Source organism: Haliaeetus albicilla, chromosome 8 (assembly GCF_947461875.1).
Source record: "Haliaeetus albicilla chromosome 8, bHalAlb1.1, whole genome shotgun sequence".
Classification (NCBI taxonomy): domain Eukaryota; kingdom Metazoa; phylum Chordata; class Aves; order Accipitriformes; family Accipitridae; genus Haliaeetus; species Haliaeetus albicilla.
This window is the reverse complement of record NC_091490.1, coordinates 31644269-31671283: the sequence shown is the minus strand read 5'-3', so window position 1 is coordinate 31671283 and position 27015 is coordinate 31644269. Positions and strand designations below refer to the sequence as shown.

General features: G+C 42.0%; 1 long non-coding RNA gene across 1 annotated transcript in view; it reads left to right on the top strand.

Moving 5' to 3' along the window:
* The first annotated feature begins 9929 nt into the window (after positions 1 to 9929).
* LOC138686449 (uncharacterized) overlaps positions 9930 to 27015 on the top strand; it is a 28010-nt gene continuing 10924 nt past the window's right edge. Inside the window, exons 1-2 of the long non-coding RNA XR_011325833.1 lie at positions 9930 to 10258; positions 19088 to 19232. This is a non-coding gene — a long non-coding RNA (uncharacterized lncRNA). The remainder of the gene's footprint in view (positions 10259 to 19087; positions 19233 to 27015) is intronic.

Below are 27015 nucleotides of genomic sequence, written 5' to 3'. Positions count from 1 at the left end.
ATGAGAGGCTCAACTACCATGAGGACTGCGCAAGTCATTTATTGTAATCTTGGTAATGTGTTAATGATAATCTTCTGCTTACATCAATAAGCTCTTATCTTGTTTTGCTTAAGTCACCTTTCCCTCCTTGCAAAAGGAATTTTTTTTTTTTTCAGATTCTTAGTTATCATCTCTGGCTTAAGCCAGATGCTTAAGCCCTTCTGTAGGTGTTGAGGTCACCCATACCAGATTCTCCCACAAGACTGAGGTTTAAAAGTAGTTGTAGCTCAAGACATGACAGTACAAAGACAGTCTGGAGTAAGATGATGTGCTAAGTTTTCTTTCTAAGGATAAAGAACAGATCAAGAGTTTCCATGCTATAAACTTAAGCTTCAAGCTTAACTTCAAGTTAAGTTTCCTTCATTTATGTTCCGTTTTCCCTTCCTGTAGCACATCGGTGTCCAAATTCCCATTCCTGTACCATCCAAGGGAACTCTTGGCATCTATTAAGTTTTGGTATAATGACAGAGCCAGAGATGGAGAAGAGACTTGGCTGATAGCCTTTGCACTAGCATCCAGGCATCTGTAGCCTTTTTTGAGGACTTAGTTTGATGTTACTATGATGGCAGCTCCTGAGTTCTTGGTCTGGTCTTACTATCTGCCTGGGCTCAGTACCCTGTCAGCCCTCTACTGCTACTCTAGGCAGCAGAACCCAGTCATCTCTGCTTTGTGCTCTCTTTGTTGCAGCAGACAATCATTTTCGTGTTCTAGTTGCTGCATTGTGGCTCCGCTCTTTTCTGAGTGAAAACTTCTTACGGACTTTCTTGGGGTGAATTGTTTCTCATCAGAGTGACTGTCTTCTGGGTAGCTTTTCTCTCCTTCACAAGGGTCTTGGATATTCCTTTTACTAACCCCTTTTCATGGATATGCAATGTCTCCTTTTTTCATAATAGCAAAAACTATAGGGCAAATTTGTGTTAGGAGAAGACAATTTTGGGATTTTATTCATGAAATGTTGGAGCACAAGAGGTTATTTCAATTAGAATGAGAAATTGGCACAAAACCCACATGTGCTGGATGTTATCTTGTATAAACGTATTGCTTTTAATCTAAGAGAAAAGGAGGCAAGATATAATTAAGTTTTGCTTTGGGAATTCAAAGTGCATGGTTCTTTGTAGAGAGCACAGTAATTGATCAAGAGATAACACTACGATTTTGATCAGTCCAAGCAATCTCAGCATAGTCTTTGGCTTTGCTTGGGTACTACTAAAGTAATGGGCTAATTGACTTCATTTGACTCACTGGTATGTCAGATTCACAAACTTAAAAAGATATGAACGGGCTATACGTAGTCCCCTGGCCTTTTCTGATTTCTTTGGGTATTTGTATTACCTCATTTGACTTTTGAAAGAGTGCCTTTATTGAACCTGCCTATCATTGCCTGAGGAGGAGGATTCTTGCCTAGTCTGGCATGGTGTTAATGGCACTGAGCCCTAAAAGCACTATAATCTGGCAGATTCTGAATTTTAAGGGAAAGAGATTGCTTTCTGTGTCCTGGGGCTTTCACTTTCTCTGTTATTTGAACGAATGCATTTCTTAAATCATACTTGTGTTGGCTCCCATTCTTGCCTGATTTATGTGATGTTAACATGTCTGTGCTGAAGGCTCTTTCCTTTTTCCATAAGCCTCTAAGGGTTTGGTTTGGATCTTTTCTATACCAGCACTGCAGCCTAATCAAAATTATGTTTTACAATATTGCCATTCTAAAAACTTCTATGTTAAATAATACAAACCCAGCTACTTTATTTTCACTGGCTGCGGAGGACACTTACATTTCTATGTGAGAATTTATGTTTGTGAATGTCTCTCACAAAGTTTTATTTCCTGAACAGTGGGAACAGTGGGAGTGGCATGCTCCTCTGCTCAGAAATCCTCCCCTGAGCTATTGCAGCAGGCTGTGTTCAGCTGCAGAATATATCAAGACATCTTATTTAGATGAATGGTTACATGCTGGATCTGAGGAAAGAGAATGATTTGAAGTAAATTTCTGAACATAACCTTGGTTACCTATCTTATTTAAAAAGCTAAGGTCATGCATATCAAGAATGTTTTATAGATTTTTATAAATGCACCTGTCAATATCTGACAGGGGTCCTTCTAACACGACTTTCTGAAGAGGTTGTAGAAATGCAGCTTGGAATCAGTCTTGGCACTATTTCTTCCATTATCCAAGGAAATGCTGAGAAATATTGCTGTGGTCATTATAATTTTATCAATTGTGATTGCTTGGCTAATCACCCTGAGTATTTCAATCTCAGTTTCTCTTCCACAAAAAAAGATGCTCACTATCCACCATGAGGGAAAGGGTCTGGAGCGCTTTACTTTTCCTATATACTTATATACTTTTTGCTTATATTTCTGTGGATCTGATCTTGCCAGGTTGGATCAGATACGCAGATCTCTTGCCCAGACAGCTTAAAATAAAAATAGACAAGACAGAAGGACATACATGGTCAAGACTCTCTTTTAGCTTGGAGTAGGATCCCCAAATGTGATGGCGTTGTCTATTTTGGCAACCTTTCATCTGATGCTGGCTTGCTCAGGAAAAGTTGGACCCTTGCCCACCTCAAGATTTAGATATTAAGAGGAGTTGCCTTTTTAAATTTCTGCGCTGTGTATGATCTATGTGGCTGTTGTGTGTTGTTCGTAAGTTGAGAACCTGAAGCCTATGATGTAAGCAATAGGAATTTGCTTCTAAAATGGCAGTCTGGTTAGGACATACCAAAGAATATAAGATGTGTGTGTAATACTGGTGCTGACTGCCCATCAAAATCCACTGATCTTGCCACCTAACTACCTTAGCCTCCTTTGAGAAATCCCAGTCTATGTAATCGAATGGATGAATTAAAAGTTCATCAGCAGCAGCTGCTAGATGAGAGAGGAACATGCTTAATGCTTCACATCATTGATCTCTTATAAGAAATAGTGATTCATGCAGTACAGCTGAACTCCAAAGTACCCTAAGTAAAGTAAATACATTCAGAGAAATCTCACCAGGATATGCACATGTAGTTTTGTGTGTGAAGAAGTTGAATATGTAAAACATTGTACAGACATGCTGCGGTGCTCTGAAGGGAGAAGTCCAGGGAGGTAGGGGTTTAATGTCACACTGTTCCTTTACTGCACTTCTAACAGGAGCAAGAGGAAAGTGTCAAGTCAGATTTTAGCTGCTTTCACAGTTAACGATCAAAGGGCTCCCAAAGAGTGTATCAGCTGAACAGGAGGTATCAGCATCACCTTGGACTGGGTGTGCTGAGAGCCTGCAAATGTTTTATTGAAGGAGAGAGAAAACTGTGTAAACTTTTGGTTTATATGAGACAGTGATCATTTTTATCTCAAGACAAATATCATTGAAATTATGCTGCAGAGATGTAGTCCTTACAAGGAATAGGACTCCTAAGTAGCAAGTGAAAGGTAGCTAATGAGGAAATACTGTGCAGATGATGCAAGTACCTCAAAGGAGGATGAAAGGGAAATGAAGGCTTAAGGCGAAATGAATGTATCTTGCTCTTTCCAGATGTAATAAAAAATCACAGGTTTACAAGCAATTGAAAATAGAGTAAATGCTTTAAAAAGACATCATCTTCCTCCTCCATTCTCTTTGCATCTTGGCAACAGGTAGAGAGAGTGATGCTGCAAGGGAACACCTGCTGCTTGCAATGATCTCCAGCAGCCCCTGGGGTCATTAGTAACTGGTTTAAATTATAGCAGGATGCTGTGAGTTATGTTACACAACTGAACAGGCACATCTGGCCTGGGCTTAGGGGACCACGAAGATGGCTTAAAGCTTCTTCTATGTCATTACCCCTCTCCAAGTTAAATACGTCCCACAGCTGTTACTGAAGATAGAGGTCATTATCTTTTCCTGTATTTTTTCTGTCTTTAGAGTTTGTTGTGTAGTGTCATAAAATGAAATAGTTGAAGCAGGGGCTTGTTGGAAGGCGGCTTTCTCTCATTTTTACTGACCTTCCCCTAACCTCTCACTGGTAGGGTTTGAGAATGTTTCCCAAACCGATACATAAAACTCTATCTAGTAATGGAAAAAACTCATTACCATGTTCCAGTGGTTTAAGTCTGATCTCCTTCCAGGCCTGTATTTTGGCTTCTCTCTACTCCAGCAAGAAAACAAGTAGATGAAGGAAGTAGAATTGGCTGTCTTCTCCAGTTTCAAGGCTTTTTCTGTATACACTTGCATATTTCAACAGGTTGTTCCAATATAAATATTTAAAGAAAAAGGACGGAAACCCCAGGCTGGAGTGGATAGCAGTTTCCAGAGCTGCTTCAGAGAATGTCTGTGTCAGGACAGCGCTTGACTGCAAAGGAGGAAGGTACAGCATGTTATCGAAAGATAGAAGATAATTGCTAGGCAAAACATAAACCAGTCTGGAGCTCATGTCTGCCATCCTGATATCCAGACGGTAGGAAAACAGGCTTGGTGTCAGACCGCGGGGGGCTGATGGAGAAGGGGTGGGAGGAAACCCGCGAAACCGCAGTCCTTCCTCCCTGCTCCTCAAAATGTCAAACGCCAGAATGTTTTTTCCTTGCCTTTCTGTACCACATGCATACAGAAAAATGTGAGTACCTTAGAGCACATCATGGTACAGTCATGCCTGCGTGGCTTGTCTGCCTGGCTGTGATGCATCAGGCTGCTGTTAGTAACAGAGAGCGTGGGGACGAGGAGGGGCATGGCCATGTCTGCAGCATCTTTCCCTGGACAGCCCTCCCAGCTGAGCCTGTCGAAGGGTTTAAAATTGCCTGAGCTATTATAAACTCTGTGGGGAAGAGCTACTTCCCAGATAAGAAAATTAGAAACAGTTAGTCCTGCAATCCTTGCACGTGAACGTTGGAGCAGATATTGCCAATGATCAATAAAGGCTGATAATGTAACTTTATACTTACAGCTGAAGAGTACCCCAATAAAAAAACTTTCTCTTTCGCTCACTTGTAAAGCCTCAGCACAGTGGTTTAGGATTCCAGTCTGAGGAAAAATAGAGATTTCTATTTTTGTTTCCCTTCTTACCGATCTGCTATGACTTCAGTCTCTGAAATAAAAGAAACACTTGTGCTCTGAAAACATCTTTTGTTTTGTTTTGTTTTGTTTTGGTTTGGTTTTCTTTTTGAAGAAATAGTACTTTAATCTCCTACGTTACCTGAGCTGATACCAAAAAAGCTGAAGAAACTCTCTAAGACTCAATTTTGGAGTTTTAGAAAGCAGGCATTCTTTATTGCAGCGCTGGGTGCACGGCGGATCGCTCCACCTATCATGCACACCGTCAGGCCTAATTGTGCAGGTTAAGTACATGTTCTACATACATATTCACTAGATTGCCGAGAAATGTTATGCATATTCATTAGTTTTCCGGCAAACTATTAGCATATGCAAATGTCCTTTACACAGGCACATTTAAGGTCTCTGGTGGTCTTCAGGAGTCCTCTGGTGGTTTTCCATAGTCTTCCTCACTTGTCCACTACCTGACCCTTCTTGGATGATTCTGCGCAGTGTGATCTTCTGCATGTTTGATATATCTTATCCTAAAGAATGCTCGTTAGTGCTTCTATTATCTGTGCTTACATTTTGACGTAATTCACATGGATACTTCTAAACTAAGTTACCTAAAAAGGTTAAAGGCCCTATCTTCTTCAGTGGGGGCTCGTCCGGGATGGTCTAGAAACTGCAAGGTCATCCAAAAGCAATTTCTCACACATTTTGCAACATACAGAACCCCCCCATCCACCACTGATCAGCAAACAATCGGGCAAAGGAACAGCAACGCCATTGTACTCAGAAAAACATCCTGCATCAGAGCATATGTAAAATTTAGTATCTTCAGAAAATTCAGTGCAACCGTTTTAGCTATGAATCCAGTCTTGCATGCCAGATGGATTCCTGAAGAAATATTATGAACATATAATTTGTTAAAATAAGGAGATTTAATTGTCTATTCTCTCCCCCTTCTAGAAGGCTGATTGTCAACTTCTGAAATTGAAGCAACACTTCTGTTTTTCCTGCTGGAAAACCCCTAATCCAGTCCATGGTCGCTACATTAGTTGCTCCAATCTATACGCTGTATGGACTTTAAAGGTCCTGTTTCCATAGAGTTGGGCAGAAGAGTGACGTGGCTCAGCAAGGTAACTGAAACTTGCAAAAAGAGCTTTTTCTGAGTTAAAAGTTCAATGCTTTTTGTTGAAATGAAAACATTAAGAAGTGATTTTGGCTTAACTCTGTGCCACATGAAGATGTCTTATTTAATTTTGAAATTACTGATGCCTTTGGGTAAACTTTTAATTTTAACCACTTAAAAAAAATTCTTAAAGATTTTGCTGTGTTTGAAGTGAAACTTTTCAGTTAAAAATGTCCAAATGGCTTTAAACTTTCTAACTACTTTCCCCCACCAAGTGAATATAATTAACAAATAAACCCAAAATTCTGGGCATTTTTAAATCCTCACCTCACTCTAAAGTTATTTTATATTTTGTTCCTTGGGGAAAACTGAGGAGGGTGGAATTCATGTTGCTGTGCGTACAGTCTACAAATGTTTTTTGGCCCAACATATTCTGTATTGACTTCCTTTTAATTCGGTCTGATATTTGAGGTCTGACCTTCTCCGAGGAGACCTGCTGGCTGCTGTGCCTAAGGGGCATGGGGAAGCAGGAGGGACACATATAGGTGTGCACTGTGTGCCCAGAAGGCAGACCTTCTGGATGGCTGATGGTTCAACTGTGAGCACCGCATCTCCCTGTGCTGCATGAGCCTCACTGCAGGTCCAATTCAGCCCCAAATAGATGGAATTTTGGTGAGATCAATGAAATTATGCAGATTTGCAAGGGATGCGACTGTAGTCCATAGACTAAGAGACACTGTCTCATAAGTAAACTAATTCATGACCGTCATCAGACCTCACTACCACCAGCCATGAACTTGTTCATATACAGCCAGTGATTGACGCAATTACCTTGATGTTTTGGCAGATGGATATTTGCAAGAGCTGGCTGCCAACTGTTGTTGAATTACATCATGTAGTAAAGGATGATCCGTGTTTTCATGTCATGAAACCTCTGTTGCACAAGTAGGCACTTTAAAATATGTGGGTTCAAAATGGTATAACCAAAGCATGTTTAGAGTGATTGCTTGTCTCCAGGAAAAGTGATTCTCTAAATTCTCCTTACCTACTATGATATCATTGCTATTAATAGGGAAAATGGTAAATCCTTTTGCTTCAGACATAGGTGCCATTAGTTAGCTATGCCGTCTCTACCAACAGTGTGCCTCTTCACTTCCCTGCATCTTGCTGGCCAGTACAAAGTTTCTCCACGTTGATAAGTCAAAGTCTACCTGTACTCTGTTCCAGGCTTGAAATGAAAGGATTTACCATTTTAAGTGCCAAATGGGGCTTGCAAAAACTCTAGGCCCTGTTGTTCACTATGTTTAATACTTAACGTCACCCTTAAAACATGTTGCCTAATGTCTAGGAAGAGATTCCTGTGGTGAAAAGATGGCTTCTTCAGCTGTTCTTTCTTCCTTTGTCCCCTTATTTTCCTCCTGGACTCATCATTACAGTGTCAAAGCACCACTTCAGTGACGGAGCTCTGAAACCTGGTAGATGTGTCACACTCATTTGCTGATACATATGCTAGTTTGGGTTTCTTCTCCTTGCTAGCTGCAGTGCTTTTCTTCACAGTGTGTCCTTTAGCATGGTATGAATGCATGTAGCTACTTAACAGTGAAAAAATGAATCATAACCTATTGTAGTATTTTTTTACTCATTTTGGTTTTTTTCCAGGTTACTGATTCATTCAAGCAGAACAAATTTCCATGGTAAAATTTAAGGTGTCAAAATATCCACCCCAAGAACTCAATGCTTGATTATCTTGGCTTCTGTAATTTCCTTTTCAAATGTTTTGACTGGAAACAATGATGGTGGACCTAATACTGATGACTTATTTTCAGAGAATGGGGACTTATTTGAATTCTTGGAATTAGTAGGGTGATATGTAAAGTATCTCTCCAAATTTTCAAAAGGATCTAGTGTGAGCAAGCCAGGTGGTGACCACTAACAGGTTTTAAAGAGAATAGCTTTGAACTCATTAATTTCAGAGGAACAGTATATCCAGAGGCAGAAGAGGACATAACAAGCACATGGACTTTACTGTAGTAGTGATTAATAAAATAGATTGAGTTAATGCAATCATTAACGTTTATGTATGGACTACTCAGTCCAACTTGTTTGTCTTACCGTGGCACAGCAGATAATTTGTTCCCTGTTCAGCAATAGTTCTAGTAAATGTTTTACTGTTGCTCATTTTGCTTTATAAATTACCTGGCAAGTGATGTTATTAAAAAACCCCAAACTTATAAATAAGTGATAGTAGAAGGGTAACTGATGGAGAGGCAGGGGAAAATCCGTTACGAAATGTTTGATGAAACTAATTTTAATCCATGTGTGCTTTAACATTTTTATGATCAGATTTCTGATTGCCCAGAGAGATGTTTCACAGTGCCAAGTCCTAGCCTTGTTAGTCCCACAGGGATGCAACTGGGTAATCTCCGATGCTTCCTAGTTGTATCTCCTGTGGCCCAATGACTTTCTGGCTTTTGCAATGTAAGCCTTAATGGCTAATAGAGGTCCCTTAGGACTTCCAGGTCTAACTTTAGTCTTGTCTTTAAGCATAGCTAGGTGAGCTACTCCTTAATAAAACTTAAGTTTTATTAATAAAATTTCACTTATTTATTCCTTTTGATTTCAGACCTCTTTTTTGTTTTGGGGGGTGGGTGTTTGTTCATAGTCAAGGCAGGCTGAACAAGGTCCATCAGTCATCACAGTTGTCATCAGGAGGATTACAGACATAATGCAGGTGCTTCTGTTCTTCTTTTCTGACACTGTGTTCCTAACCTGAAACCTGACCTCAATCATGGCTTACAGTAACACCTTCAGCAAATGAAATCTTAAACTCGAGGTGCCAGGTGCCCTTTTGTTACCTTCTCCCTGTTCTGTATTAATGTATTTTATGCATTATGAGTGTAACCTATTTGAAACAATTCACACTAATTTAATAGAATACTTCCAAACAAATAATTAACTGCCAAGACTAACCTTTGATTACCCTTTACCAAAGGCTAAGGTAATATGTCTGAAACCAAATGAAATAGTAATTCTTCACTGCTGCTGGGGTGTCTGTACCTGATTTAGAAAACATTATGCAGGCATAGTTTTAACCCTCTTCTAGATTCCAGCTTTCGGTTGTGAGGCTGAAAGATCCCCAAATTACATGAACTGTCAATCCGTCTCGGTATCAGTAGATGGGTGATGTACAAATGTCCTGTGGGTGTACTGCTGCCTCCTCCTGTGTGCAGGGCAAGGGAATCTGATAACATGGTAGCATCTTCAGGGGTCTTCTATAGGTAGCTCTGCATCAGCTTTCTGGATCATATTGGCCCCCTGATGTTCTACTCAAGGTGAGTAAGCTGGCGGGGCAGCGTTTCTGATCTGAGTGGCCTATGCCTGGAAATCCCTGCACTGCAGTCCTGATTGAATGGGTCCTACTCACATGGGAAACCTGAATTTAATCACTCTTTTTTCCACAATGTCTCTAAGAATTTGAGACTACAGGTTGAATTTTCTAAAATGTCAGTCAGAGGGTTGTTTGCTATTATGAAAACAAGATGAAGATAAATCTCTTTTTCCTAATAATTTCAGTCTGCATCAGATTTCATTTCTTGAAATTCTTCTAATGTCCACTCAGCTTCGCACAAGAGAACTAGTAAAGTAGCCTTCTTGCTGGTTTTAAGATTGGTTCTCAGTCTAAACTTCAGCCTGATGCAACTTTGGTAACTGTGACGAGTGAGTTTTTTAGGTGTCTGTACGGATGTCTTGAACAACACCCATAAAAAGGAAAATTCCTGTTCTGACTAGCCTGTTGCAACTGAATAGTAACAAAGAGAAATAATCCAAGATTATAGGAATTTGCACTAATTGTTTGCATAAGTTTATGTGATTTTGAACAATCCTTCTCATTTTAATCCTTGTTTAAAGACAGAACATGCCCTGCCAAACCACGTTTTGGTGGTTTTTTTTTTTTATTTTCCTCATCCTGTGATCGAATTGTTCCATAATTGCAGCTATTTGACTCTGAAACTCAAATTAGAAGAACTAGAAAGAGAAGAAATGTGGGAGAAGACATGAACAGAGCAGTGTGATGTATTCAGTGTTCATGTCCCTGTGTAAGTTAGGATTTATACTCTAAACCCTTCCCTGAAATGTAGCAAATCCCATTTTAGTATGAGACCAAAGGACTCCAATTACATTTTTCAGTAAAGAAAGATTGCACAGTGCATTTATGCTACTCTGGCTGTAAATCTGTTTCCCCAAATATTTATTTTAATGTCTATCTTACTATAGATATTTAACGTCGTAGTCACAAATCTTTTTTCAGGTGTTAGAGAGCTGCTGTCTGCAACTGTTGTTACTCCGTCTGCTGCTGTTTGCAGTAGGTATTTTGTTTGTAGGTATTTGGGACACCTGTACCTGCTGGGTTCCCTTTGTAGAGCCAGCAAATCTGCCATGTCCTTAAGATCTGGCGACCTGTAGATACCAGCTTACCTGAGCAGGAACCTCCTTCTGTCATAATCCATATATATTTAATCTTGTCTCAGTTTCCTGGCAATGTGTATTGGGTCTGGCTGAGATGGAGTTAATACTCCCCATGGCAGCCCTCATAGCACTGTGCTCTGCATCAGTAGCTAGAAAGGTGTTGATAGCACACCAGTGTTTTGGCTACAGCTGAGCAATGCTGGCACAGCATCAAGGCTGTCTCTCCAACATTTTTGCCCCCCCCCCCAATGGCAGGCTGGGGCAGGGCAAGATCTTGGGAGGGGACATAACCAGGACAGCTGACCTAAACCAACCAAACAGATATTCCATACCATATGACGTCAGCTCAGATATAAAAGCTAAGTAAAGGGAGACGGAAGAGGGGGGGCATTTTGTCTTCCGGAGCAACCACTACGCGTACTGAAGCCCTGCTTCCCGAGAAGTGGCTAGACATCGCCTGCTGATGGGAAGTAGAGAATAACATCATTTGTTTTTTTTCTTTGCTTTCGCGCGCGCAACCTTTGCTATCACTTTATTAAACTGTCCTTATCTTGACCCACGAGCCTTTTGTTATATTTTCTCCCCCCCGTCCAGCTGAGGAGGGGGAGTGATAGAGCGGCTTAGGTGGGCACCTGGCATCCAACCAGGGTCAACCCACCACAGTCCTTTTTGGCGCCCAACGTGGGGCACGACAACGGCAGTTTTGCATTAAGTGTTCTATAGCTAGTTAGTAAGTGGCAAGCTCCTGTGCAGGTCACGGAGCTTGTTAGCTGCTTGCTTATCTCTAGCTTGCTGAGTTTGGGAACATGTTAATGCAAATAATGGCTGCGTGCTTTGTCCTGGCACTGATGGCTTTGTTTTGCTGTGGTAGCTATCTTGTGGGGAGAATGAAGGAACGCGGGAACGTGCTAATACAAATAATGTCTATGTGCTTTGTCCTGGCACTGATGGCTTTCCTGTGTTGTGGGAGCTATCTTGTGGAGGAGATGAGGGAACACATCTCCCTCTCCCTACCAGGCATTGATGTGAATGGTTTTATTATGCAGGCTCCCGAGGTCCTTGTTCACCCTTATGTAAGCTGTTTAATACTAATAATTAATACTGGTGGCATATTATGGGTATTGTGGAATCTGGTCTCGTCCTGGTATAAGAGAAGGCAAGTTTTAGGTGAGGCAATACTTAAATGTGCCCTCAAGCGACCAGTGCCTGGGTGGCAGGGTATATGGAAGGATTTGGGCAGATTCCTAGGACGGTTATCACCTCCCATAATCTGGGATTTTACATCTGAACAGGCAAGTAACCCTGGCAAACTGACGCGCCACCTGATAGAAGGGTGCCTTGCCTATCCCAATGAAAACCAGCAGCTTCTCGCACTGTACTGGGGCCTGGCCTATGCCTACCGAGCCATAGTTCAACACTGTCAGAGGACCATGGTTGAGGCAGGGACCCAGACTGCATCTGAGGACACCATGCTCGAGATAGGGACCCAAACAACAACAACTACAGTAATTGCCCCAGTAGTGAAAAGGAAGCAGTGGACAAGGAGATCAACGGGTCCATACCATCGATTAGTGAGAGAAGAAGAAGAAGAAGAGGAAAGGCTTGATCTAGAAGCTGGTCCTTCGGTAAGGAAATTGGAGGAAGGAGTGAGGGAACTTAAACAGGAAGCGGAAACTACCCGGTCCCTGACGTCCTCAGAACTTCGGGACTTGCGGAAAGATTACAGCCGCCAGCCAGGTGAGCGGATTGCTGCCTGGCTGCTCCGATGCTGGGATAATGGGGCTGATAGTCAGCAACTGGAAGGCAAGGAAGCCCAACAGCTGGGATCCCTCGCTAGAAACCGGGGAATTGAAAGAGGAATTGGAAAAGAGGCAGCAGTTTGCAGTCTCTGGAGCCGGCTTCTCTCAAGTGTGAGGGCAAGATATCCATTCAAGGAAGATCTTGTGAATTCCTCAGAAAAGTGGACTACCGCAGATGAAGGCATCCAGTACCTGAGAGAGTTAGCGGTGGTGGAAGTCATCTACAGTGATCTAGATGATGAGGAAGTCTCCAAAGATCCAGAGGATGTCCTGTGCACACGGGCCATGTGGCGAAAGGTGATTCAAGGTGCCCCAGCATCGTATTCTAACAGCTTGGCAGCAATGTATTGTCCAGATATGGAAACACCAACTGTGGAGAAAGTGTCGTCTTGGCTCCAAAACTTTGAGGAAAATCTCTGTGTTTCCTCATCCCTACAGGACAGTGCCTTGGCTGTTAGGGATGCTCCAAGAAATCAGTCCTCTCCTGCCCCAGTCAGAGGGAAAGGGAGCCTAAGGCGTATGCCACGTGGTACACTCTGGTTCTTCCTGCGTGACCAAGGGGAGGACATGAGGAAGTGGGATGGTGAACCCACCTTTAAGCTGGAAGCCCGTGTGCGTGAACTGAGAGGGAAGACAGCTGTTAAGAAGGGGTCACCCAAGAAGAAGGCTGTCAGCGTAGTTGCTGTAGAGGCCCAAGAAAGCACTCAGCGATCCTCCAGGCATAGAAGAACTGAAACTACCTCCCTTGATTCTGGTGAGGGGACTTCTGGTCTGGTACCGCAAGGATCGGACAGTGAATATTCTGATGAGGAACAGCAATAGAGGGTCCCTGCCTTCGGCCAGGAGGAGGAAAGGGATGACCGGATATACTGGACTGTGTGGATTCGATGGCCTGGCACATCAGACCCACAGAAGTATAAGGCTTTGGTAGACACTGGTGCACAGTGTACACTGATGCCATCAGGATACAGGGGCACGGAACCCATCTGGATCTCTGGAGTGACAGGGGGATGCCAAGAATTGACTATACTGGAGGCTGAAGTGAGCTTGACAGGGGACAAGTGGGAAAAGCACCCCATTGTGACCGGCCCAGAGGCCCCTTGTATCCTTGGCATTGACTACCTCAAGAGAGGGTACTTCAAGGACCCAAAGGGGTACCGATGGGCTTTTGGTGTAGCCACTGTAAATGCAGAGAAGATCAAACAGCTATCTACTCTGCCTGGCCTCTCGGAAGATCCCTTCATTGTGGGATTGTTGCAAGTTGAAGAACAACAGGTGCCAATCGCTACCAGGACGGTGCACCGTCGGCAATATCGGACAAACCGAGACTCCCTGGCTCCCATCCATGAGCTGATTCATCACCTAGAGAGCCAAGGAGTCATCAGCAAGACTCATTCACCTTTTAATAGTCCTATATGGCCAGTGCAAAAGTCTGATGGAGGGTGGAGGTTAACAGTAGATTATCGCGGCCTGAATGAAGTGACACCGCCACTGAGTGCTGCTGTACCAGACATGTTAGAGCTCCAATATGAACTGGCATCAAAGGCAGCCACGTGGTATGCTACAATTGATATTGCCAATGCATTTTTCTCCATTCCTTTGGCAGCAGAGTGCAGGCCACAGTTTGCTTTCACATGGAGAGGCGTCCAATACACCTGGAATCGACTGCCCCAGGGGTGGAAGCACAGTCCTACCATTTGTCATGGATTAATCCAAACAGCACTGGAACAAGGCGAAGCCCCTGAACATTTACAATACATAGATGACATCATCGTGTGGGGCAATGAGGCAGAAGAAGTGTTTGAGAAGGGGAAAAGAATAATTCAGATTCTTCTGAAAGCTGGTTTCGCCATAAAGAAAAGCAAGGTCAAGGGACCTGCACAGGAGATTCAGTTCTTGGGAATAAAATGGCAGGATGGACGCCGTCATGTCCCTATGGATGTGGTTAACAAGATAGCATCTATGTCTCCACCAGCTAACAAGAAAGAAACACAAGCTTTCCTAGGCCTTGTGGGGTTCTGGAGAATGCATATTCCAGGTTACAGTCAGCTTGTGAGCCCTCTCTATCGAGTAACGCGGAAAAAGAACTGTTTTGAATGGGGCCCTGAACAACAACAAGCCTTTGAGCATATCAGACAAGAAATAGCTCGTGCAGTAGCTCTTGGGCCTGTCCGGACAGGACCAGATGTGCAAAATATACTCTACACTGCAGCTGGGGATCATGGTCTCACCTGGAGCCTGTGGCAGAAAACACCAGGAGAAACCCGAGGTCGACCATTAGGGTTTTGGAGCCGGGGGTACCGAGGATCAGAAGCCCACTACACCCCGACTGAAAAAGAGATACTAGCAGCATATGAGGGGGTTCGAGCCGCTTCAGAAGTTGTTGGTACAGAAGCATATCTCCTCTTGGCACCACGATTGCCCGTGCTACACTGGATGTTCAAAGGAAACATCCCCTCTACACATCATGCAACCAGCGCTACATGGAGTAAGTGGATAGCATTGATCACGCAACGGGCTCGACTGGGGAAATCTAACCGCCCAGGAATTCTGGAAGAGATCATGGACTGGCCAGAAGGCAGAGATTTTGGAGCATCACCTGAGGAGGTGGCTCGTGCCCAAGAGGCACCACCATATAATGAGTTACCAGAAGACGAAAGGTGTTATGCTTTGTTTACTGATGGATCCTGTCGTGTGGTAGGGAACCATCGGAAGTGGAAAGCTGCTGTGTGGAGTCCCACACGCCAAGTCGTTGAGGCCACTGAAGGAGAAGGCGAGTCAAGTCAGTTTGCAGAAGTGAAAGCCATCCAACTAGCCCTAAACATTGCTGAACGAGAAAGATGGCCGGTACTCTACCTCTATACTGACTCCTGGATGGTGGCTAATGCCCTATGGGGGTGGCTACAGCAGTGGAAGAAGACCAATTGGCAACGCAGGGGTAAACCCATCTGGGCAGCAGCATTGTGGCAGGACATTGCTGCCCGTGTAGAACACATAACTCTAAGGGTACGTCATGTAGATGCTCACGTGCCCAAAAGCCGTGCCACTGAAGAACATCGAAATAATGAACAGGTAGACAAGGCTGCCAAAATAGAAATAGCTCAGGTGGACCTGGACTGGGAGCGTAAAGGTGAGCTATTTGTAGCTCGATGGGCCCATGAGACATCGGGACATCTAGGGAGAGATGCAACATATAGGTGGGCTCGTGATCGAGGGGTGGACCTGACCATGGAGGCCATTACGCAGGTCACTCATGAATGTGAAACATGTGCTGCAATCAAACGAGCTACCAGAGTAAAGTCTCCCTGGAACAGAGGGCGGTGGCTGGGTTTTCGATATGGCGAGGCCTGGCAAATTGACTACATTGGACCACTGCCGCGAACACGCCAAGGCAAGCGCTACATACTCACCATGGTGGAAGCAACTACTGGTTGGCTAGAAACATATCCTGTAAACCATGCCACTGCCCGAAACACCATCTTAGGCCTCGAAAGGCAAATTTTATGGCGACACGGTACCCCAGAAAGAATTGAATCAGACAATGGGACTCATTTCCGAAATAACCTCATAAGCTCCTGGGCAAAGAAACATGGCATTGAGTGGGTGTACCACATACCCTATCACCCGCAAGCATCTGGGAAAATTGAGAGATATAATGGACTGTTGAAGACTATGCTGAGAGCGCTAGGCAATGGGACATGGAAGCATTGGGATACAAATTTAGCAGAAGCCACTTGGCTAGTTAACACCAGAGGATCTGCTAACCGTCCTGGTCCTGCCCAAACAAAACCCCTACATACTGTGGGAGGAGATAAGGTCCCCGTAGTGCACATGGGGAAGTGGCTGGGGAAGGCAGTGTGGATTGCACCTCCCATGGGAAAAGGCAAACCCATTCGTGGGATTGTCTTTGCTCAGGGACCTGGGTGTACTTGGTGGGTAATGCGGAAGGATGGGGAGACCCAGTGTGTGCCTCAAGGACATTTAACCTTGGGGGAAAAATAATCTGTGATGTGAGTTGTATGTTGTAGGAAGTAATGTAGCAGGAATGACCTGAACTGCAGAAGAGTGAACTTCGCAAGGAACCAGACAAGTGCATCAGTGACCCAAACCAAGCTGGTGTTGGGGCCCAACGATCGAACATACTGCTTCTCCTGTCCTGACCACTCATCTTGATGGATGGGGCTCAAGTCATAACCTGTATGTGAACATCAGGAAGAGTGGAAGAAGCCCATGGAATATCTATCTCTTAAAGGACAGGGGATAGTAATTAATAAGAATGTATAAATCCGTACGTTGGGTATAAAAGTGGTTTAAGTATGTAGTCTCAGTTGTAAGTGTTGGTGAGAAAGGATTTCAGTAATGAGAATTAAATACAATAGTATGGTTAGAAGATATCTGTATTAAGTTATGTGGAACCTGAGCAGGACGCAAATGGTATGGAATAAGGGGTGGAGATTGTATTGGGTCTGGCTGAGATGGAGTTAATACTCCCCATGGCAGCCCTCATAGCACTGTGCTCTGCATCAGTAGCTAGAAAGGTGTTGATAGCACACCAGTGTTTTGGCTACAGCTGAGCAATGCTGGCACAGCATCAAGGCTGTCTCTCCAACATTTTTGCCCCCCCCCCCCAATGGCAGGCTGGGGCAGGGCAAGATCTTGGGAGGGGACATAACCAGGACAACTGACCTAAACCAACCAAACAGATATTCCATACCATATGACGTCAGCTCAGATATAAAAGCTAAGTAAAGGGAGACGGAAGAGGGGGGGCATTTTGTCTTCCGGAGCAACCACTACGCGTACTGAAGCCCTGCTTCCCGAGAAGTGGCTAGACATCGCCTGCTGATGGGAAGTAGAGAATAACATCATTTGTTTTTTTTCTTTGCTTTCGCGCGCGCAACCTTTGCTATCACTTTATTAAACTGTCCTTATCTTGACCCACGAGCCTTTTGTTATATTTTCTCCCCCCCGTCCAGCTGAGGAGGGGGAGTGATAGAGCGGCTTAGGTGGGCACCTGGCATCCAACCAGGGTCAACCCACCACACAATGTAACCTAAAATGAACCTCCCTACCCTGTATTTCATCAGCTGTTGCTCCACGACTCTTTTCCTTCTTTACGGCCTGTGTACATATATATGGTAAAGATCTCACAGGCCCGAAGCAGCTGCTTAATGAGGCCAGCTTGAGCATCTTTTCTTTGTCTAGAAACATCACTGAGAAAACAACATTGAGAAGTATTCGTGTTTGTTTTGATAATTTCCTGATAAAATTTCAGAGGGAGATTATTATCCTCCCTACAGACATGTAGAAATTGATTTTGAAGGAAGTCTAGAGAGAAACAAGGAGGTGATTTTCTTCTCAAAATTCTGACCCAGGGCCGTCCCTGGGCATCACCAAGAGCAGCAGTTTCACTACAGCTGCCTTTATTCCTCCTTTGGTTTCAGTGTGAATTCTTTAATGCCAAATGTCATTCAGACTTGTAAAGCATAGAGAACTGGGATCAAATTTTGATTCATTCACTTGCCGCTAATCTGTTTGTTTTTGTCTTAAATTAAAGAACATTTTTAACAGTAGATTATTTTTTTTTACATATGTTTCTGCCATTGCTGTATGATGTCTATATAGGGTATCAATAACATCTTGAACATATAGCAGTAAAATTTTCCAATTTTCTTCCTTGGTAGAACATTTCTTGTCTGCTTCGTTGAAACTGATGGAAATTTGTTGGAAGTACTTACTTGAAGGCTGGATAGTTATTAGTAGCCTCACTATTAAGACTGAGATTGGAGTTCTTTAACAGAAGAAATTAAGAATCAAGTTCCTTTACCAATAATCATTCTAAAATTGTCTAAAGGACTATTGATATGATTCAATATGGCATTTCTTAACAAAATCTGCTGAAACAAGTCTTTTGTTTCATTGTTTTACCGGGTAAGAGAAGAGAACAATATTTTCTTTTTCAACTCTCCTAAGTTACAATCTTTTCTCTTGAATCAACCTTTTGGCAAGTTTTCCATGGTAGGGATCCCACTGGGCTGAATATGTGTGAATTCACATAGTGAGTATACATTCACACACATGAGCATGAATTATACTCAACAGTAAGCAGAAATGAACATTGTCTCTTGATTTTTATTTTGTATTTTGCCTTTGATTGCTGAAGTACTTTGGATGGACTCACTCTGACCTTATTCATCAGAGGAGGTTAATCGTGACCAAGTGCTGCTGGAGCACTGTGCTGTGGTTATGCTGATTCTGCTCCATAGTTAAAGCAGTTCTTTGTGGGAAATAGAGATGAGATAACCTCATTTTCTTTAAGTGAGATAGTGTATTGTGATCAAAATTACAGCATTTCATCTTTCAGAGTTTATTCAGTTTTCCACATGTTCATAGGAAAGCCCATTTTTCTTTGTTCAAACTTATTAAAAAGGAAGTGCTTTGTGAAATTCAGTTACTGATATCAAGCCAATTTTTTTGGTGGAGTAATGAAGATACTGTTCAAATTTCCTGTCCAATTTATGGCAATCCTTTGCCTAACTTAACTTTTAAAACATTATTAAAATTATGATTTTCTAGCCATAATTCTTCATAAACCAAAACCTCTTTTCTGTAGTCTGTAAAATTCTTAGAGAAATTTTCTTCCTCATGTCTTGTTCCCAGGAAGGGTGAAGTCTGTACACCAAAACAACCCAAAGCTGCCTTGGAAGGATACTGTAAGAGGGGAAAATGTGGAAAAATACTTCATATATGTCTATGAGATTTGGGACTGAGGTTTTGTGCCTCAAACACAGGCATGAGTATAATTGTGAGTACATATATTCTTTTTTTATGCCTTACGATGTGTGAATTTTGTGTTAAAATGGACTTCAAATTTCTTTGTTTCTTTATAATAAAGAAATTTTAGCTAGTTAGTTTATATTTCTTTATTTGGTTTTGCTTACTTTTGGGGTAACATCTTTCACACAAAGTTAGAGCATTGGAATATCCACCTTAACTCCATTTCAACTTAATTTTTATCTGTTGTGAAAAGTTTTATATTTTATGACTTTCTCTTTTCATTTGTGCAGTTACATTTCTGTTATGCAATTCTAGCTAGTATTTACAGCTGCAAACAGTTCTTCTTTGTTAACAGTCTATTGGTATATTGATTCCAAGTTGGTTGGAAATCTCTTAATAAAAAGGAAAAGAAAAATAAAGTCTTTATTGGAAAAGGCTGGGTTTTTTAGGAGAATTCCAAGAAAAGTAAAATAATAAACTGAATAAGCAATCGTGTAATTGCCACACATAAAAGAAATGGATTAGGAAAAAAAAGAAACTCTTGAGAAGTATGAAAAAAAATTAGACTCTTTAAAACAAAATATTTGTGTGGGCACCTTCATTCTCCACTAATAAAACAATTTTCATTAGCTTATAAATTTGGAAATGGTTGGAAAAGCTAAATGCATACAGAAGAATGAAAAGATATGGTGATAAAGCTTGAACAGTGCTGTCCTTGTGCTAACTGAATGTCTAAAAATGATGATATTAATAAATAACTTGACTGCATAAATTCTAAGGATTTTAATTACAAATCTGTTTCTTATTGGCTCCTTGCCTATAAACAGAAGGGGGTTAGAGCAGAGGAATTTTGTGTGCTGAATAAAAATCTGAAGCTGTTTATACTTCAGAGGCAATACTTGCCCCAAAGGTTTTTAGTTTTGCTATTTTTAGCTGCTTGCAGTTCATTTCAGGAGACAGACATTGCATTACAAAAGCAGTATTAATAGAAATATTCCTTCATTTCTTAATTAATGTGTGGTTTGAGCTAGCATCAATTATAACAATTTTATGAGTTTTTTCTCATGAAACAGACGTAATTGTAATAGAGGAAGATTAAATCTTGGGCAGGTCATTTTGCAAAGGAGAAGTTACTTTGAGCAGTTTCCCCTGAAGAACTTCTAATTTCCATTGGGGTGAACTTCTGCTTTGAAAATGCAAAACAGAAGTTGTTTGATAGTGATGAAATTAAGTCAATAAGTCAAAGGCAGAGTGCTGCTTCCAGATGGATATTTGGAGGATAAATATAATGTAAGACCTTTCAGAGGACAACTTTATTTGAATGGCAATAGGAGCTGGTACTCTTGAAGTGTCTCCGAGGAGAAAGAGCTCGAAATACTACAAAATTACGTCAGGATATGTGTGTATGTCAGCTTTGACGTTCCTTCCACGGTGTGGCCTCTGCTGCCCTCCAGGATAATGGATCGCTGTGACAAGAAGGCATCAAAGAGTCTGGTGCTCTCCCGTACACCTCAGGAGCAAGATACAAGTGTCATGTGTGGAAATGGGTATTCTAGAAAAAGATTAAGAAAATCTATAGAATCATAGAATCAGAATGGTTTGAGTTGGAGGGGACCTTTAAAGGTCATCTAGTCCAACCCCCCTGCAATGAACAGGGACATCTTCAACTAGATTGGGTTGCTTAGAGCCCCGTCCAACCTGACCTTGAATGTTTCCAGGGATGGGGTGTCTACCATCTCTATATGAAGCCTGGATCTAATTTGCTTTATCGAGTGTTCCTAACCAACTGCAGCCAGGGCTTCCTTTTTTCTACAAGTAGTTTAGTTTATCTGGTATAAGAGCTAAGCAATCTCTAGACTATCAGTTTATAAGGTACCTGATTCTATTATTAGAACTCCAGTTCATACTGAAAATTAACATGGTCAACATCATCTCTGGGTAATGGACACCACAACTGCGGTACTATTGGAGTGCAGCCTGACTTTGATCTTTTTTCTGTACTTGTAAATAATAAATGCAGCTTTAATCCATACAATACAATCTTAGTGGAACAGTTCTTTTTAAAACAGCCTGTCATAACTAGTCCATGACTATGTCAGTCTGTATGTCTCCCTTGCTCCCCTGAGACCAATTGTCCTGCTGTTTTCTTAGCGAAGTCCAGGGAAATGACCTGCTGGTTTTCTGTGGAGCTTAGTTTTGTTCACATCCGCTGCTCCATCCTTGGGTGAACTGCTTGACATCTTTGAAAAATGTCTTAGGGGTAAAAGATATTTATTTCTCAGAAGTTTTCTGATGCTTAATACAAGTACATTGTGGTCACTGAACAGAATGGACTGCTGAAGTGCTTGAATCAGTATGGTGGGACTGGACTTCTACAATTTCTACCTAGTTGTCTTAACTCTTCTGTTTTGTCACTTTTGGACTTTGGGAAAATCTTAAAATACCTCTTATGCTTCTGTTCCCTGTTTTCCACCTTTATAAAATAGGAGCAAAATATTTTTTTTTACTTTTTACAAAGGCATGTAGTGATAGGACATGGGGTAATGGCTTTAAAATGAAAGAGGGTAGATTCAGATTAGATATAAGGAAGAACTTCACTGTGAGGGTGGTGAGGCACTGGAATAGGTTGCCCAGACAGGTTGTGGATGCCCCATCCCTGGAAGCGTTCAAGGTCAGGTTGGATGGGGCTTTGAGCAACCTGGTCTAGTGGAAGGTGTTTCTTTTTCATAGATTCTTTAAAATTTCTGTTTCATCTGAAAAAAAATAAATATCCAAGCAAGCGAACATACTTGAAGCTAACTCAAGGTTCCATTTAACTTCTTATAAATACCTCAAATAAATGTTTTTCCTGATTTCACCAGGTGAAGAACCAGAAAGAAAGTCTACATTTTTTCCTAATTCCTTCCAGAAGCCACTTCTGCTCAGCACAGTAGCTGCCTTTTCCTTTCTGTACATTGATGAATGTTTCTCGTTCTACTCATCTACATCTGTGTTCCCTTTACATGTAAAATCTGGGCATGTATAACTTCAGACAAATGTTTGCTTAGGAGCATCATCTTTGGCTGTAAATACCCAACCAAAAGCCATCCTTTCCTCTCTTTTCTCCTTCAAACCAAACCACAATTCTCATGATTTTGTTTGATGGTAAAAGTTTTGATCAATTTGAAGAATTACAGAGATAGTCGCTGAGATGATCATGTATTCCTTCACTATGAGTTCTTCCATTCTTGGCATTTATGGCGGCTCTTAAATTTCACTTAAATAACATCTCTTACACCAATAGATGGGGCTGGAAGTTCATTGTGTTTCACCAAAAACAAACAGGTGTTTGCATGCCTATTGAATACAGCCCAATTTGTAATCAGTAGCATATGCTCCGTGCCAATGCATGATTAAAGGTACAAGATATTCATGGTAAAATAAGGACCGTAAAGAAACTGTCAATTTTATGGGACTAATGAATCACACAGGAAAGGCTGCAGAGTGGGAGAGAGTCCCTGGGTGCAAACATGGTGTTCATTAGCAAATTGAGCTATGACCTGAGGTGGAAACGCTAAGTTTTTGTTCTCTCAGGCTTGTCATTTGTGTATGTTGTATTTCAGATGGAGGAGATAGCTGAATCTATAGTTGTCTGTGTCTGGTCATAAAGATTCAGTGGAGAGGTATCCATTTTCCCATCTCTTGCAAATTTTTGCATTCGAAAAATTTCATCCTCCATCTAGGGATGCAACAAACATATTTGGAGCTTTCCCGTGTTATGTAGGCATGGACTTGAATGTCAAATCTTTGTATCCTAAACATGTGTTCTAGCTTTTGGGTCATTTCTACTTCTAATGTGGCTCTGTCTGTTGGTGAAGTGGCTGGATTAAAGGAAAGCTGAGTGCACAGCCCATTGGTTACAGTCCTTACATGGAATACAGAAAGTACAAATTCTTGCTTCACAGAATGCTTAATTATTGAAACATCTTGGAACAGCTCCTACAGAAAGCTTGGGATAGACTGACAGGAGAATACCTAAGAGCTGGCTGCTGCTAGCTGGTGGGGAAGTTTTTTGACCATAAATGCTAAGTTAGAACTGATTTTTTTTTTCCCCCAAGATTTGCACATTTTGGTGAAAAGACTGCTTTTGATAAGTTGCTTTTCTGTTGGAACTGCTGGGAAATTTTAAACATGTTCCAATTATTTGTATGTTCATATTCATGCATTTTTGTTGGACCTTCTGTCAAATTCATATGAAGATTACAGTTGAAGATTAAGTTGTGTATGGCAGCAAGGGTGTAAGAGATTGTAAGCAGTCTTCTCTTCTTTACACTTTTGCACCAAATGTGGAAAATTTAAGTGTTGTGGTGCTATAGCACTGTCCATCCTCCCTGCCACACTTCCTGGCTTGAGGTCAATATATTAAAATAAAAAGTGAACTTGACGTGAACTTGAATTTTCAGACCGAGGAAAGGAACTTCAAAAGGCAGAAGAGAAACCACAGAAGGGATGTATTTCTAAGAGCTGCTAAAAAATTTCACAGGAAGTTTTCTTGTTGTTGCTGAGGAGCTGGTGACAGCCTGGTTCGTCATGCTGCTCTGTCATGGGTCCTGCGAAATGAAAGGGGGTTGTGACAAGTTGGGGTGCAAAATTATGGGTTTCTTCAGGTGGACAGTTGTCTACAAAAGGCACCATGTGTGAAGAACTGTTACTCCTGGCATCCATGAATTAGGCATGCCCTCATCCACATTTTCCCTTCCAAAGGTTTGGGAACCCATTCCCAGTTGCTGAGAAAAAGCTGTGGTAATGCCTCCAAAGTGAGAAAAAAACCCCAAAACCAAACACCAAAGAAAGCAGAAAGCAACCCCCCTCCCTCAGCCACTTTTCCCAGCATTATTACCTAAATATGTGTGATAAATCAGCCAGCCGAGAGGCAGCAAGATAAGTTTGGGTTTCCTGTGTTACAACAGCTAATATCTATTTAATCTCAATTAATATCTTTTATTCTTTTGTGCTCTTTCTTCCTCCAAAAATTCCATTGACACAAGTTGCTTGCTGGAGAGAAACTGGTAAAAATTATTCCTCCAGCTGCATTTTGAATGTCTGGGGACTAAAGTCATTTTTTTTCCTAAAAAGCTCTTTTCTTGCCTTTAAAGGAAACAGAAACGTTGGAAAATTCCAAGGCTTTTTATGTTGTGACTTTGGTGCATTGTCAAAAAGTGAGAGAAAGAGGCCGGTGAAGACTCCTGCCTCTGGTGTGAGGAAAGGTTTCCTCATCAAACTCCTAACACTTAATTACAGTGATTTTCTGCCAGGGGAACCAAAGAACCCACAAACCATTCAAGTATGGTCAGAAATGGGGAGTTGTCGCTGGGAGCCCTTCTCCTCTCCTGACCTCGCTTCTCAAAGTAAAAGGGCCTGATTGATGTCAGGGACTGAAAAAACCCTGTAATTTAGTTGAAAAGGGACTCTCTAAGCAAGATGAAATGGGAAATGACCATTCTTCCTGGGGGCTGGTCGCATGGCCCAGCGTGGGGGGCGTAGGTGGGCAAAGGTCTGCAGGAGTTGGGGAATATTTGGGAAACTTCAGTGTAGGCAGCCCATGCCATTTCTGTCCCCCGAAGAGCTGGGGAACATGAGACTGAGCTCCATCATGATCCCAACAAGACCCAGATCTTGTAGGAAGTGTGGTGGGGTCTTACCACCATTTCTGTTATCTAGTCCAAGGTCAGTTTTCATTCAATCTATGGACAATAAAACATGGTCTGAGATAGATCTTGACTTTCATGCATTTTAATGGCTTGGACCAAGGGTTTTAATGGCTTGGACCAAGGCTTTTAATGGAGAAGTGCTTTCTGGGCTAGCCGGATGGGGCGACTCCATACCTTAACTTGCTACAGGCGAAAAGTGAAGATGATGATGATGAACATTTTGCACAGTGGTGAAAGCCTTGTGGAGAAGTATATCCAAATATCTTTTTTTTAGTCACATTGAAAGGCAAATTGCGTTTTCCAAATTGAAATTTTGAACTGTTTTAGCAAATTACTGTTGCCATTTTCACTGTTTAAATTCAAGGCTTTAAATTTTTTAATATTAAACATCAATTTTTTTCAGCTAGCTTGTGAGGCCATACACATAGCCTGCAGTCTTTGTGTTTCTTGCTGTAGTTGTATAGGTATTAAAATACCAGGGAAGTCTGTTTTCAAGTGGTTCTAGAAAATTTGCTCTTCATGTTGCTTTTTAAAGTCAGTACATCACAAGTGCTTCATCTGACTTTGTTATGAGTTACAGGCTTCAGCAGGGTGGTTGGGTTGTAAAGGACATCACGGGAGATCTAGAGGACTTCTCCTATGATTGCTCAATATGAGAAGGAGGAAATCCGTAGCTTTAAGGAAGGTTATGTGAGTTACAGAAATATGGTTCTTCTGCATAGAACTAAGTTCCCATTTTATTGAGTTTTCTGACATCCCATGTGGATACACAGTCCCGCGCTGTGTAGTACTGTGTAGTACTCGGTGATCTTTTTTTGTGGGAAACCATAAACATTAGCTTTGGCATAATAGATGGGTGGGCTGTATTTCAAGGGTGGCATGCCAGACTGTATTTTTCCTTTCTCAAATTAGATGCTAAACATGCTGCTGGAAATTCAGCAGAGACAGGGAGATGGTCCATCCCAAACAGGTAAGATGCTTCCAGGCACTTCATGGGTAGCACCTTGCTTTGGAGCAGGACGGTATCTCCCCAGCCCTGCTTCTCACAGACCCTGTATAAAGAGGAAAACCACACTACTCCTGACTTTAACCCAGCTCCGCCATGTGGTACTCAAAATGTGCTTGCAGTCTATTTTTGGCAGTCTGTACTGGGGGTGCTGGCTCTGCTCTGGTACTTGGTGAGCGGTGCCTGCTGGCACGTGCATGCTTGTGAGAAACCTGGTGCAAGGATGTGGACTGAATGGCTTTGAAAAGAGACTTTCACTCTTCACACTCGATGCAGTGATGCTATCTTTGTAAGTGGATTTGCTCGAATGGTTTGCTGAGATGTACTGCACTTAGGAAAAAAAAGTGGAATTATTCAATTTTCCAGGAGGAGAGAAAAAAGGGCATTAAAATGGTGACACAATTAAATTAATGTTGACATGGCTGTATGCGAACGAGTGCTGTGCATGCATGAAGTGTCTCCATTCGTGATGTGAACCAGCCACAGCTATTCCTTAGAGCTGCTTTGCAAGCCAGAGCAGTCTGTGTCGATGATCAGCTGCACACAGCCCTTGTGTGGCTGGAGAGAGTAAATGTTCAACAGGAAATAAGATCATTCTGCATTTGCCGTTTTAGCTTCAGCTCTTAAGATTTCTTTAAAAAGTTAGGCAAGATGAATTGCATAACAAGGAAGTTTACTTTCTACTCACGCTAGCTTTCCCTCTGGACTTTCTTACTTTATGTAAGAGATTGTTTATTTTGCCTCAACTCCAGCGTGATTCAAGAGTAGCATTCTCGTGTTTAACAGTTAAAATGTTGGAAGGCTTTAAGAAAAAGGCTTCCTGCCTTCCTAGTAAATGGATGCCAGATTCTGCAACTGTAATACTCAAATATATGTGATTTAACGGGTTCTTGCTCATATCAAGGACAGAAATACTCTATTCTTAGTTGTTCAGGAACAGTGAAATCAGGGAGCTCTTCACCCCCTTCATTGTACAGAGCAACATAAAGCATAAAGAAATAGGGAAGAGAGGTGGGCAAGAAGCCAAGAGCCTTTTTTGAGCAAGAAGGGAAAGCAGAGAAACAACTCACCTAACTTACGGTGTCTCCAAATAGACAGCATTCATATATGCTTTC